This window comes from Leptidea sinapis, chromosome 12 (assembly GCF_905404315.1).
Source record: "Leptidea sinapis chromosome 12, ilLepSina1.1, whole genome shotgun sequence".
Taxonomy (NCBI): domain Eukaryota; kingdom Metazoa; phylum Arthropoda; class Insecta; order Lepidoptera; family Pieridae; genus Leptidea; species Leptidea sinapis.
This window is the reverse complement of record NC_066276.1, coordinates 10,884,944-10,897,647: the sequence shown is the minus strand read 5'-3', so window position 1 is coordinate 10,897,647 and position 12,704 is coordinate 10,884,944. Positions and strand designations below refer to the sequence as shown.

Here is a 12,704-nt window from a genome sequence, read left to right as displayed (position 1 = left end):
TTATATAGAGCTGTAGAGAGTCATAACGCGGAAATAAATTATTTATTATCTCTTGGATATTTTGAATATTTTAGTAGGGGTTTTGGATATCAATTGTAAGTTTATAAACTTTAATCAGAAGCTATAGGAGTATATTAAATAGAATTCTTTAAGGTTTGAACCATAAATAATACATAAAATTTATAATATATATAAATCCAGTGTCCTGATGTTTTTTTCCAGTGAACTCCTAAACTAATAAACAGATTTTAAATGGGGATCACTTCATGGAATGCAGTTTAGTCCAACTTGAAAGGTAGGATAGTTTTTATTTCGATTTGGGACCCATGATTATTTTAATTTTCAATATTTGTTTTGTATGGACATATTTTCTGTGAGAGAATTTATTGACGCACGGTTGGACAGTTTTGCTGTGATACAATTTCGTTATAACAATAGGAAGCATATTTTACGAATTAATTCTTAATATTATTTATAAGTATTTTATTTATTTTGTATAGAACAGTCTCTCGGGTCAGCTAGTATTCCTATACTTATAACACGCTTTTTATTAGGTTCACCTGTATCTGTTTGTTTGTAACAGACTCATTTGGGCGCGATTTCGACCCACTTTAAACGGCCAGATTTCTTTCAAACTTCGTAGATTTATCGAAGATCGATGACAATACATTAATTTGATAAAATTATTCCATTTTTCAATTTGCAAAATAAGATTTATGTTAATTTATATATTTTCATCTTTCGTCGATAAGACAGGAATAGATGTTCATTTTAAATTTCAACCATTGTCTTTTCAACTATTTTTATAATAATTGAATCAAGGGAAACCGGTTAGGAAAAGTTATATAAAAATTTATCGAATTAGGCGTTCCTTTGCGGAAATCCATAATTATACAAATGATTTAAGTTTTCTTTAGTGGTAATTCTGCCAATATTTGTTTTGAAAACAATTCGACACGTGTTTCGCCTCTACACGAGGCATCCTCAGGACGTGTTGAGGCGAAACACGTGTCGAATTGTTTTAAAAACAAATATTGGCGGAATGAACACTAAAGAATACTTAAATCATTTGTATAAAAGTTATATAGTCATTTTCAGTATAAATTCGATTGAAAAAGGTTTAACGTACAGAGTAGCTACACTAAGTTAAAAACCTGTTTCTATTTTTAGTAACAAGCAGTACATAAAAACAAAGTTAAATCATAAAGCTTGTCATCTGTTGTATTATTACGTTGTTAGAGGAATAAAGTCATTGACTGTGGTTCGTGACGTCACGCTAGGCATTAAACAAACTTATCGCGTCCAAGTCAACCTGCACTAGCTTATTGGATAAGGCTCTTATAAGTAAAATAATAACAGTTATGTAAATACTACGTTATATTTCTTGAACTCATTATGTCAAGATGAATTAACGATAGTGTAAGAATAGCTAAATGCTTTTCGTAGCGAATTATAGTTTACGATATTGATTTTTGCAAAACAAATTAAGACTAAAAAAAAAGTTAACAAAAAAAAAACAACCGAATTCAAAAACACTTATAAAAAAAATAGATATAATATGCACTAAAAAGTATAAAAATAATTTCGTATTTTTATGCAATCTAATTATGAATGAATGAATGAAAACTTTATTAATAGCAGACACAAACCACACAAAATAATAAAAGTAAAAAAGAACTTACAGAGGTAAAAAAAAATTAAGAACTAATAACATAAAAATAATACAAATGACGAAAAAAAACAAGTATATGTATAATATTATAGGAATTATCTTAATTTAAAAGTACTGTGTAGCAGTTATTGTTATTAAAAGGAGCTGACTCAGCGTCATGCTACGTTGCTATAATACCAACACAGCACTGATTTTCAGCAGCCCCTTGGTGACCCATTGAGTAACTACTATTGTTAAATATTTTTTGGTTTATAAAAGGTTCCATTAACTAATTAATCTAATTCGAGTTACGATTAATGCTAATTTGGAATCGACTAATAATAATTTGTCTAAATAAGAGGTTTGCAATTTGATTACAGACAGAATTTCTGCCACAGATAGCACCCTTACTGTAATCGGTGTCCTTCCGCCGCGACCCGCTCTCGCCTCTCGCCTCCTCACAACTCAAGCACATCTCACCTATGTCTGTAGTTACAAACCTATCTTGGATGACACCGACTCCATACCGACTACATAGATTAATTAATTAGATTGTATAAAAATGTGCAATTATTTTTATACTTTTTAGTGCATATTATATCTATTGTTTTGAAATAGTGTTTTTGAAGTAGGCTGTTATTTTGTTACTTTTTTTTTTTATGATTTTTAGTGAATTTGAAGTACACTAACTAACAATTCAATCATGGATTCCGTAATCAGAACCTAACCACTCTCACCAAACTATCTTTGAAGGTAGGATAGGATATACCTATCCAATAAAAAAAGAATCATCGAAATCGGTTGGCGCGATATTGAGTTATTCGTAAATTTATCATCCACTTTGGTATACGTCTGAAAGGCGCCGTAGCCCTCTGGCTATGGCCCAGCAATTTAGAGAAATTGCTGGGCAAGGGCCGCAATTTAGGGAAAAGCAAGATTTAACATCTTATGTCTCAAGGTGACGAGTGCAGTTTTAATCCTGATCGGCACTGCATTTTAATGGGCAGGGCGTATCAATTACCATCAGCTGAACGTGATGCTCATCTCGTGTTTTCATTAAAAAAAGTTTAACATCTATTTTTTTTTTATTTGTTTAATTAAGAAGGAAGCCATAATTAACGTCTTTGAATAATTAAAAAATATGTCTGTTTTTATTAAAATGAATTAACACCTATACAACTGAATTTACTTGCGCAAGTGGTCAAAACATGTCCGCCATATCATTGTACGTGTGAGAGGTATATAAAGAGCCAATAGTACTCTTAAATAAGTTTCAGTAGAGTTGGGGTGCTAAATGCGACTGCTAATATCACGTTCCGCTTCCCGCTGGGATATGCACACAGTGTCCGGGTAAGTGAATTGTAGAGCACCTCATACGTGACACGTGTGCTTTGTGCACTGGTGTTATAAAACGCAGGCGATTTAAAGTGAGTGCGTATAATATATATCGGCGCAAATATAACACGAATTGAAAACACGTGATGTCAACAGTAATGACGTCACACCTTTTAAAAACAATACAGAGGTTCTTTCCTCGTCATATATATATATATACAGAAGAATAGGAATGGGACGTAGTTAGTACTGCGGTTGTAAAATATACAGATGTCAAGTTGTATCTAAAAGACGTGGTAAAATTTCATAAAACATTACTAGTAAGTTACGTGTTAATGTTACGTAGATTTTTTTTTTCAATAAAGATAAATACATAATGGAAAAAATATTTGTTATATTATATCAATAATAAGTAATAATATATTATTTCGACAATAATGTAGAAAAGGAGAGCGTCACTTTTTTTTTATTTATTTATCATATTACATATACCGATATAAAACTAGGTCAAATTAGCATCTAAAAAAACCACAAAGGTTAACAACTAATGCTAATAACACTTAATAATACGCCACAACTCAACAACAACTTATGCTATAAATTAAATGAACACAGTGGAAATATTTTAAAAGACCTAAACACGAATAAATATAACTTATAAATATGACTAAGCAAGTTCAAATTCTCTTAGCTGCTATAATTTATGTAATAGGTAATCCTTGATTTTGGGTATGATTAAACAGATTATGAGACAGTAAATATATTAAAGTAATAATTCCTTTAAACAAATTAACATAACTAAAAAAAATTACTTAAATTATTTATCTGATACAGAATGAAGTAAGTGATCCTCCAATCAAAATCAATAACAAGAATAATATAAAACAACAAAACGGAACCGGTGTAGTTTTAAATTTACGCGTATTTTGCGCCAATGCAATAACCGAGTTAGTCAAACCTCATTGGATTATAAACTTATTCAATAGTATGGTTATTGCAAAGTCACATATGACTAACTCTACAAGGTCTTTGATTTTGTGTGCCTTTGCAAAGGTGAGCGATTGTGTTTGTTAGAAAGTTAGTAACAACTCTTCGTGTAACCAACATGAAGAGTTGGAGTTATACCTTAAGTTAACATCAAAAACTTCAAACAAGTACACCTTATTTAGACTAATTTTAACCTTCAAAATCTTTCTTAAGCTGTTTCTAATTCGATAAACTACTTAGTCTGTTTTTAAGGAGAGACTATTGAAGGTGATATTTTAGTTTTGTAGTGGTACCCCACATGAGACGCATGCTATGTAGCTTAGCTTAATTCATGCTAGAGTTCAATACATTTTTATATACTTCGGTACTATTTACTCCTCCTAAAAAAAATATTTATATTCTATTTATTTTTAAGTCATGTTTGGCAGATTACTTTATTGAACAGGCAAAGCCTTATTGAAAACTCAATATTTATTTACAATAAAACATTCTGTGAATAACCTTTCAGTTAGGAAAGCCTTACAGATTTAAAGGTGAAGAATTTTAAATGTAGAATAAATTTAAAGTAACATTAAATAATTATGTCTAGGGTTCCTTGAACCTCTAAAAGATTAAGTTTCTAATTCTAATTTCAAATGTTATAATATTTGAAAAGATCATATTTCAAGTAAATATAGCGAGAACTAAAATTGTTGTAATATTACACATTGGTGTGTTTGAGTATATCACGTGCCTGAATTACATTGATAGCAAAGTATACGTTATGATAATTTATTTCTTTCATTAAATAAAAGTTGGTAATGTCATTTTAATAAGTAAGAAGTAATCATTCTTTAAGCCTTTTGCTTAATAATTAATTACCACAGATTTAGTTTCGTATTATCTTATAGGTATAAAAACAGACAGCCGAAACACGTGAATACTTTTTAAATTTTAAATTTATACGCATTCATGCTCAATTCCGGTCTCGTAATCGCGGCCTTGTTTCCTGGTAGGGTTCCCCCAGTTTTCACTCTAACATTTTCCTTACTGTACAGGCAATTATCAAAAGATGATTAAAACGGCGAATACTCAAGTTTGAAGATCATAACGACAGATTGGTAGTTTCCTTAAATTGTTAAGCGCTCACCGGCAATTTGAAATCGATCAAATAACAGCAATCATAGAAAGTTCCAGCAAAGTTTCACCAAAGTTTTGAACTAGTACAAATTGGCGAAACGTGTCCCAATGCTGGAGAAATGGAGAATTATGATATCTGACAGCAGATGGCTTATTATTTTAATTGATAGTCTCTGTGTGCTGTTTATTCACACGCGTCTGTCATCTCAGATTATACTGGGAGTATCTTAGGACGTTACGAATAGGAAATGATAATCAAACGACGCGAGAGACAACTTTGCGATAAACGGATCACGATTCTGGATGTTTTATGCTCAAAAGAAATTGCTTAGTAATTATTTGAAGTATAGTACTGACCATGCACGCATTGATGCATTTGAAATGTGGTGCTGGCGGAAAATGTTTCGCATACCCTGGACTGTGCACTGCACAGAGGTTACTGTCCTAAATAACGTGTGGGTCACCGCAAGACTAGCGACTATATGCCCCCGTAGGATCTTTGATTTTTACGGTCACATCGCCAGAAACAAAATGGCTCGCTTTGCGACTCGACACGAATCCCATACGTAAATGATCATCTTGGACCTTCTGTTGAGCTCACATTAAAACAGATATACACTTAATATCTCCGCATACATAAAGAAATGATAATTGAGAAGTTTTAGTAGTGAGTTGTTTGTCGCCCACAAAACAGACACTTATAACAACACTATTGGGGGCGTCCATAAATTACGTGAGATGCTAAAGGGTAGTCTCGGCAAATATCACGCAATTTTCTTCTGATTGGAACAAAAAATAAGTAATAAATAATAGTTACGATTCAAGTATTCTATATATTGTTAAATATTATTACACTTATAACTCTCGGCAATATTGATTACTAGTCTTAACTAGTCGTAAGTAAAAGCACGAAACATTGTTTTTCATTTTACAATAACAATCCAACGCGTTTACGTAAGAAACCCACATTTTGAAAAATCTCACGTAAGATTGGAGGATGGGGGAGAGGGTTGAATAAAATCTCACGACATGGTATTTTTAAGCCGAGAGATATGGTACGTCTTTGGCGTCATTTATCTTCATGCGTAATAAAACATTTTGATATATTTTTAAGCGTGCTATTATGTTTTATTCTCCATAGATAAAATTTGAATAAAATATAAATATACACAAATATTAAAAGCTTAATTGATATCTTTCTATTTTTTACTAAAAGTTATAATTAATAAAGTTTAAAGCAAAAAAAAACGACAAATTCAAAAAACAATTTTAATTTTAACTAAAGTCTCCTAAAAATGCAGTAAAAAATCGAGCTGCGTCGGCCGGGAATCGAACCCGGGCCGCCCGCGTGGCAGGCGAGCATTCTACCACTGAACCACCGATGCTTGAAGGCTGAAGCTTAAATAGAGATACATTTCACTCTTGGAAAGTATCAGTATGGTGTATCTCTGATGCATGTGAAACACAAGATGTAATGAAATATGATTTGCGCATAATTAATTGTAATAAGGTCTAGTCAACAAGTTCTTATTGGTACGTTTTTCCAGCAGTCTCGACAAAATATTCATAAATTAGGTGTCATCTTAGTTGGAGTTGCATATCGATGGTGATAAAGATTATTATACATAAATAAATTAATGAATTCAAATAAACTATTAACTCTTTACAAAAAAAATTGAAAACAATATTTTTTTATAACTATTACATAACTAATTGAAAAATTGAGAAACAATAATGTCGGCTTGTTATTTTTTATTTCTTAATTTTCATATTTAATAATTTTTCAATAATTTATTGTAATAACAATAAAATTTACTAGTCCAATGCAGGAACTAGACCAAGGTAGGCGAGGCTTGTCCAAGCCAAAGCACCCTAATTCAGCTGAATCATCACTCCTATGGGGAACAGGACTTGTTTTGGAAATTTCCTCCTCTATGTAAATCTTTAATAGGTTGCAAAAATCTCAAACTATCCCTTGTTTTCAGCAAATTGTATAGCATACAATATTATATTAATGCAGCGTGGCGCTATTCATATTCATATTCATTCATGTTCATATCTTTTCATAATATTTATTGATTTGCTATTAATTTATGTTAACCTATTGATACCGTGTTTTTTTAGCTGCTATGCTTATGCATTTTTATTGATTGGATTTTCAATATTGCTTTCATTTTTTACGAATTTCATTAATAATAACAACAATTGTATGATTATCAGCATAATCAATAATGTTATTATCTTCATCATCAGCTGGAAGATGTCCACTGCTGGACAAAGGCCTCCCCCAAAGATCTCCACGACGATCGGTCCTGCGATGCCCTTATCCAACGTATTCCGGCGATCTTGACGCAGGATTACGTGTGCATGTGGTATCGCACCAAAATAGCACCACCCCATCTTCTCCCGTGGGTGTCGTAAGAGTCGACTAAGGGATACATAGAACGGAAGATGGAGCAGCATCCTTCCGAGGAGCATCAACACTTACTGCAATCGTCAAACCGACTGCCCAGCGTGGCGATTGTGGCAAAAAACGCCTCAGAAAAAACATGACATAGACTGTAATGCCCCAGTCCCCGTTGGCCGCGATCATGGTGCCATGGTAATATTATTATCTTAAACGAAAATAATACTGGTAGCATTTATCTTTGGGCTTGGGTCAACACTAAACAGTATTAAAACTCAATAAGACCGATATATTTGTGATGTTTGCTTTCTTTGGCAAGAGAAGCAGCAGCTCAATAAAAGTAGCTTGGACATGAGAAGGAGCCAGATGTTCAACCCAAGGCGAGTCTCCAGCTAACGATCTTCCCTTGCTCAAGCCACGGCCAGCGCCATACCATCCGGACGCTTACATTCGCCACTAGTATAGCTTTTGGCTTTAAAATTGTTGCTCAAATATAATTAAGAGTGGCAAATGCTCTCAGTATGACATTGATGCTGATATGACGCCAGTAGAACCTGCTAATATAAATGAAAAAAAAATAAATATGTTCAAATCACATAGATTCCTACTCAAAGATTACTTGCAACAGAATTTCTGGCACAACGTGCTAGATGGCAATAGAATACGTAGAGAAGTAAGAAGTCCAAATATAAAGAACAATGACGTAAGAAAGCTAAAAAACGAAAGAGAAAGAGTGTGTGTGGCGAGGCGAGTGAAAGAGATGGCCTTCGTTCGGTGTACGTGAACAAGGCCTACGACATTCGCCGCCCTATTGGCACATATCACGGCTAAGCTCCTAAGGTCAGGTCTCATCATTGACATTTACATGTAATCCATTTATCATTGTAAGTCATGCGTCACGGCGCATTGATTTCACGTCGACTGGCTAATGATTCGAGACCATGTCGACTTAATCTGGGCTTAGCTGAACTAAGCTATAGGAAATTAGCGTGAAGCTAACTAAAGCTAGCTAAATGTGAAGCTAACTTAGAAATTTTGGAATAGAAAATATGACCTAATATTGAAAATATTGAAGATTTTTCGAGTTTTGGAAGAAATTGTTTGAAATTGTGCCAACTAACCTTACAGGCGATTTTCTGAGCTGGCAGAATTTTTTTTCCTCTATTAGCTATTGTTGGCGAAATGGCGAATAATAATACCCTGTTCAAAATAGCAATCAAAAATGTTTATTATGAACTAAAAACCCACTGATAATCAGTGTTGGATTGGGCTTTCGATCCTAATCTCAATTCCAAAAATGCTGAGTGGTTTTCATGACATCATATTGTTATTTTGTCAATTTTATTATGAGTAGGAAATTAAGTAGAAGGGACTCAAACCACACAAAGGCACATTTGACTTATAGACATTTGACATTTCAGCTCTAAATAATCTTCCATATAAATATCCAAAAAAAGTTGTTTCCGTGATTGATTCAACCTTCAGGAGTATGATGCATACTTAACTCTATTTTGACCAAAGTGTGGTTTGAGTCCTCTCTGGCTAACTACGTCCATGTTATGTGTTGTGTCATGAGTAAACTGCTTACTTATCATATTTTATGGGAAAGGATGTCCTCTTTTCCCGAACGAGCGTACGGGTCAGGGTACGGGAAGGTACACATGTCGTATCGTGTCAGAAACACCGCACAAGGAAGCTCATTTCACAGCTTTGTAGTACGTGGAAGAAAGCTCATTGAAAACCGCACTGTGGAGGACCATTTAGATGGTGGGAATGATATCCTAATTTAAGGCGGGTCGTGCGAAGGTAGAATTCGAGTTAATTATTGGACTTCAAATTAATTATTCAAATAGGATGACACTTGGATTATATTGTTTCGATACTATTGAAATAAGTTCACCAAAAAAGCACATGTTGACTATATGGCTGCTTGGCTAGTTCTAGTTTTGGCTGTACTTATTAATCATAGTATTGTAAACAGAATGCAATCGCATGAGTTCTTCGTAATTTTCGCTTAAAATGTTAGTGTTATTGCTCCAGACAACCAGAGGTCAGAATCTCGTCCATCCCATAGGCACAGTCGACATATGTACTATGTGTACTGTGCCACAGGTTTCTGAAGTTATCACCTGATCATTACAATATGTTAAAGTTTTCAGGGCAATAATACGACATGAATGCCTAAAAATATCACAATTAACAAATTAACTGCCCAGGGACGATATAGAGTGCTTTGACAAATAATGTTGATATTCCATATGAGTTATTTAAACGAACAGGAACAGAACGTAATAAAAATTAACACTTCACATGAATTACAAAATAATATTATTGTCCAGCTTCCTGATGTTTTTTTTTATGGAAAAGGAGGACAAAGGAGCGTACGGGTCACCTGGTATTAAGTGATCACCGGAGCGTTGCCGGCCTTTAAGAAAGGTATACGCGCTTATTTTGAAGGTACCCAGTCGTATCGTCCCGGAAACACCAATGAATGTGCCTCAATATTCACAACAAAATTAAATCGCTTAAATCTAAACTAAACCCCTGCTCAATCACAGCCATCAACTAATCGTTAAACCTGAAATCCAGGCATAACGAAACTTTACATCATTAAACACGTCATTGCTAATCTAATTGCGTGAAGCCTTAATGATCACGTCGCGATTACTAACGGTCAAAGGATAATTTTAGACAGTGCACTCACGAGCGGATAATTTTCAGCATAATCATCCAGCTAAAGCGACCTTCATAATCCCACGCGATAATGGCCAAGCTACTGCAACAGAGTTTCTAGTTAAGCTAATGACACTGAAGCTCATGAAACTGCAAAGTTTTAAGTATATTTCTAAAATATTATATAACTATATTTTCAATACTATGACTACATAACATTAAAACTATCATTACGTGGAAGCGTACCAAGAGTACTGGCAGCATTTCCGCGTTGGATAGCTAGGCTGATCCATTGAATGAGATAGCTGCTAGCGCTTGGGTTTCCAGTAGCCTTATTGAGGCGCGAAGATAGTATTTTGAACATTCTCCGCACCTTTGGGCCCCACGGGCCAAGTATCTCGACACCAAACGGCACAAAGATGCATGACTCACTGAGACCAACATATTTGCGACGCTTGCCGTCTTCGGCAGTCGAAGCAGCAGCCCCAGCACCAACTGAAGTAACTTCTATTCTTGTGACGCTCTTGTGACGTATTTCTAAAATAGTATTATATTATATCGGCCTTACAAATAAACTTTTTATAAAGTTATACCTGAGAATAAGCCAAGATATGAAAAATGTTGTCTACATCTCTGACAACACAGTCAATACAATGATAATTCTGAAGTTTTCCGAGTGTCAAGCAGCCTTGCAAATAAACGCGGGAAACGTAAAACGTCCGAATAAACCAATCATAAGCATAATGCCTATAAGTAAACATTTAGCATATTCTTGGTTTTTTCTCAAGTATAATTTAATACCAAGTTTATTTGTAAGGTATGTATAAATAAATTAACGTTGTACGTTTAATTCTTTAATTGATTAATAATATATCTGCTGTAATAAAGAAAATGAAAGGCTCTTCCATTTTTTTATGGTACAGGAAGATAAATATACCAGTGGGAGGCGCCTTTGCACAAGATGCCGGCTAGATTATGGGTACCTCAACGGCACCATTTTCTGCCGTGAAGCAGTAATGTGTAAGCATTACTGTGTTTTGGTCTGTCTTGAAGGGCACCGTAGCTAGTGAAATTACTGGGTAAATGAGACTTAACATATTATGTCTCAAGGTGACGAGCGCAGTTGTAGTGCAGCTCAGATTTTTTGGGGTTTTTCAAGAATCCTGAGCGGCACTGCATTGTAATGGGCAGGGCGTATCAATTACCAATAGCTGAACGTCCTGCTCGTCTCGTACCTTATTTTCATTAAAAAAAAAGAACTCTCTTTTGTTTTCCTGGGCCAGCAGGTGGTAGTGATTACCGGAGGAGAGAGAGATTACAATGAGTCAAACATATAACACAAACAGTAAACCTACTTGAGTACGTTCATAGAAAAGCTTGATGCCTCCCGACTTGTGCAAGAAAATCACTGTAATTCCATTTTTAACACCCTATTCATTATTGTGAATTTACGGAAAATAATCGATAATTATAACAGCGCTTAGTAACGATTTCTAAATCTAGTTCAAAACATCATCTGAAATTCTTAAGATGTAAATTTAATTGTGCTGCGACTGCAACATCTCTGATTTCATGACTCAAACAGGCCAGTTACGAATAAAATTTACTTCTCCGTGTTCAAATGAAACAGAAAACAGAACCAATATCTCTGTACGATCATCATATAATTTGCGTCTACAGATTTATGTAGTAGTAAAAAAATAAATATTATGATAGAAATTAATTTAACTGACATGATGAAATTTTCAAAGAAATAGCAGGTTATCTATATAAATAAAATGATAGCGGAGTTCATTTGTCCGCACATCACGAAAAAACAGCTGGATTGATTTCAATTAAGTCTTCAAAGATTAATTCCTTAGACACTAGGCCCTTATGCTGAAAAAAATTGTGATATCTTTGGTTGAATTATATCTTCTTTTGTGGTGTGTCGTGCGAGGATGGAATTTGGTGGCAGGAATCAGGTCAAATATATTTTCGGAGTTCGCCGTTATAAAATCGGTAGAAGTCGCACTATAAAGCAATGTCTCTATTTAACCCCAAGTGATCTATCCGTTTACAGAGTACTGAGTCCCCGACAATAAGAGCACTTGGATTGCACTTAATCAAATATGTAGTTCGAGTTGAAGAGCTAAGGTGCACCAGAATGGAAAGGAGAACAATACTGCAATATTTGTGGCGTTAGAGTGTGGGCCGGATTGAAGTATTGACTCTGTATGTCCCATAGTTTCTTCAATGCCAATTTGGCTTTGCCTTTCAGATTCCCGCGGAATTTGAGATCCAGTATTCATATACTAGGAGAGAATATTTTTTTAATATACACAAAGGAAACAATTATAAAAGTAAAGATAAATTGTAATGTTATTCTTATTAATGATTAGCATAAACTGGTCCCATAAAATGTTAGTCGTGTGCATGTTGTCGATTAAAACGTACTTAGTTTAGTTAGTTTAGCTGGGCTGTTAACACACTTAGCCTCTTGATTGGGCAAATGTGCGTAAAAAGTAACAAAGAATACTTGTAATCTAAGAA

General features: G+C 34.2%; 1 non-coding gene across 1 annotated transcript; it reads right to left on the bottom strand.

The window, feature by feature from the left end:
• Window positions 1-6,406: 6,406 nt before the first annotated feature.
• Trnag-gcc (transfer RNA glycine (anticodon GCC)) lies at window positions 6,407-6,477 on the bottom strand. Its single transcript has one exon. It is a non-coding gene; the product is annotated as a tRNA-Gly (tRNA).
• Window positions 6,478-12,704: the final 6,227 nt, after the last annotated feature.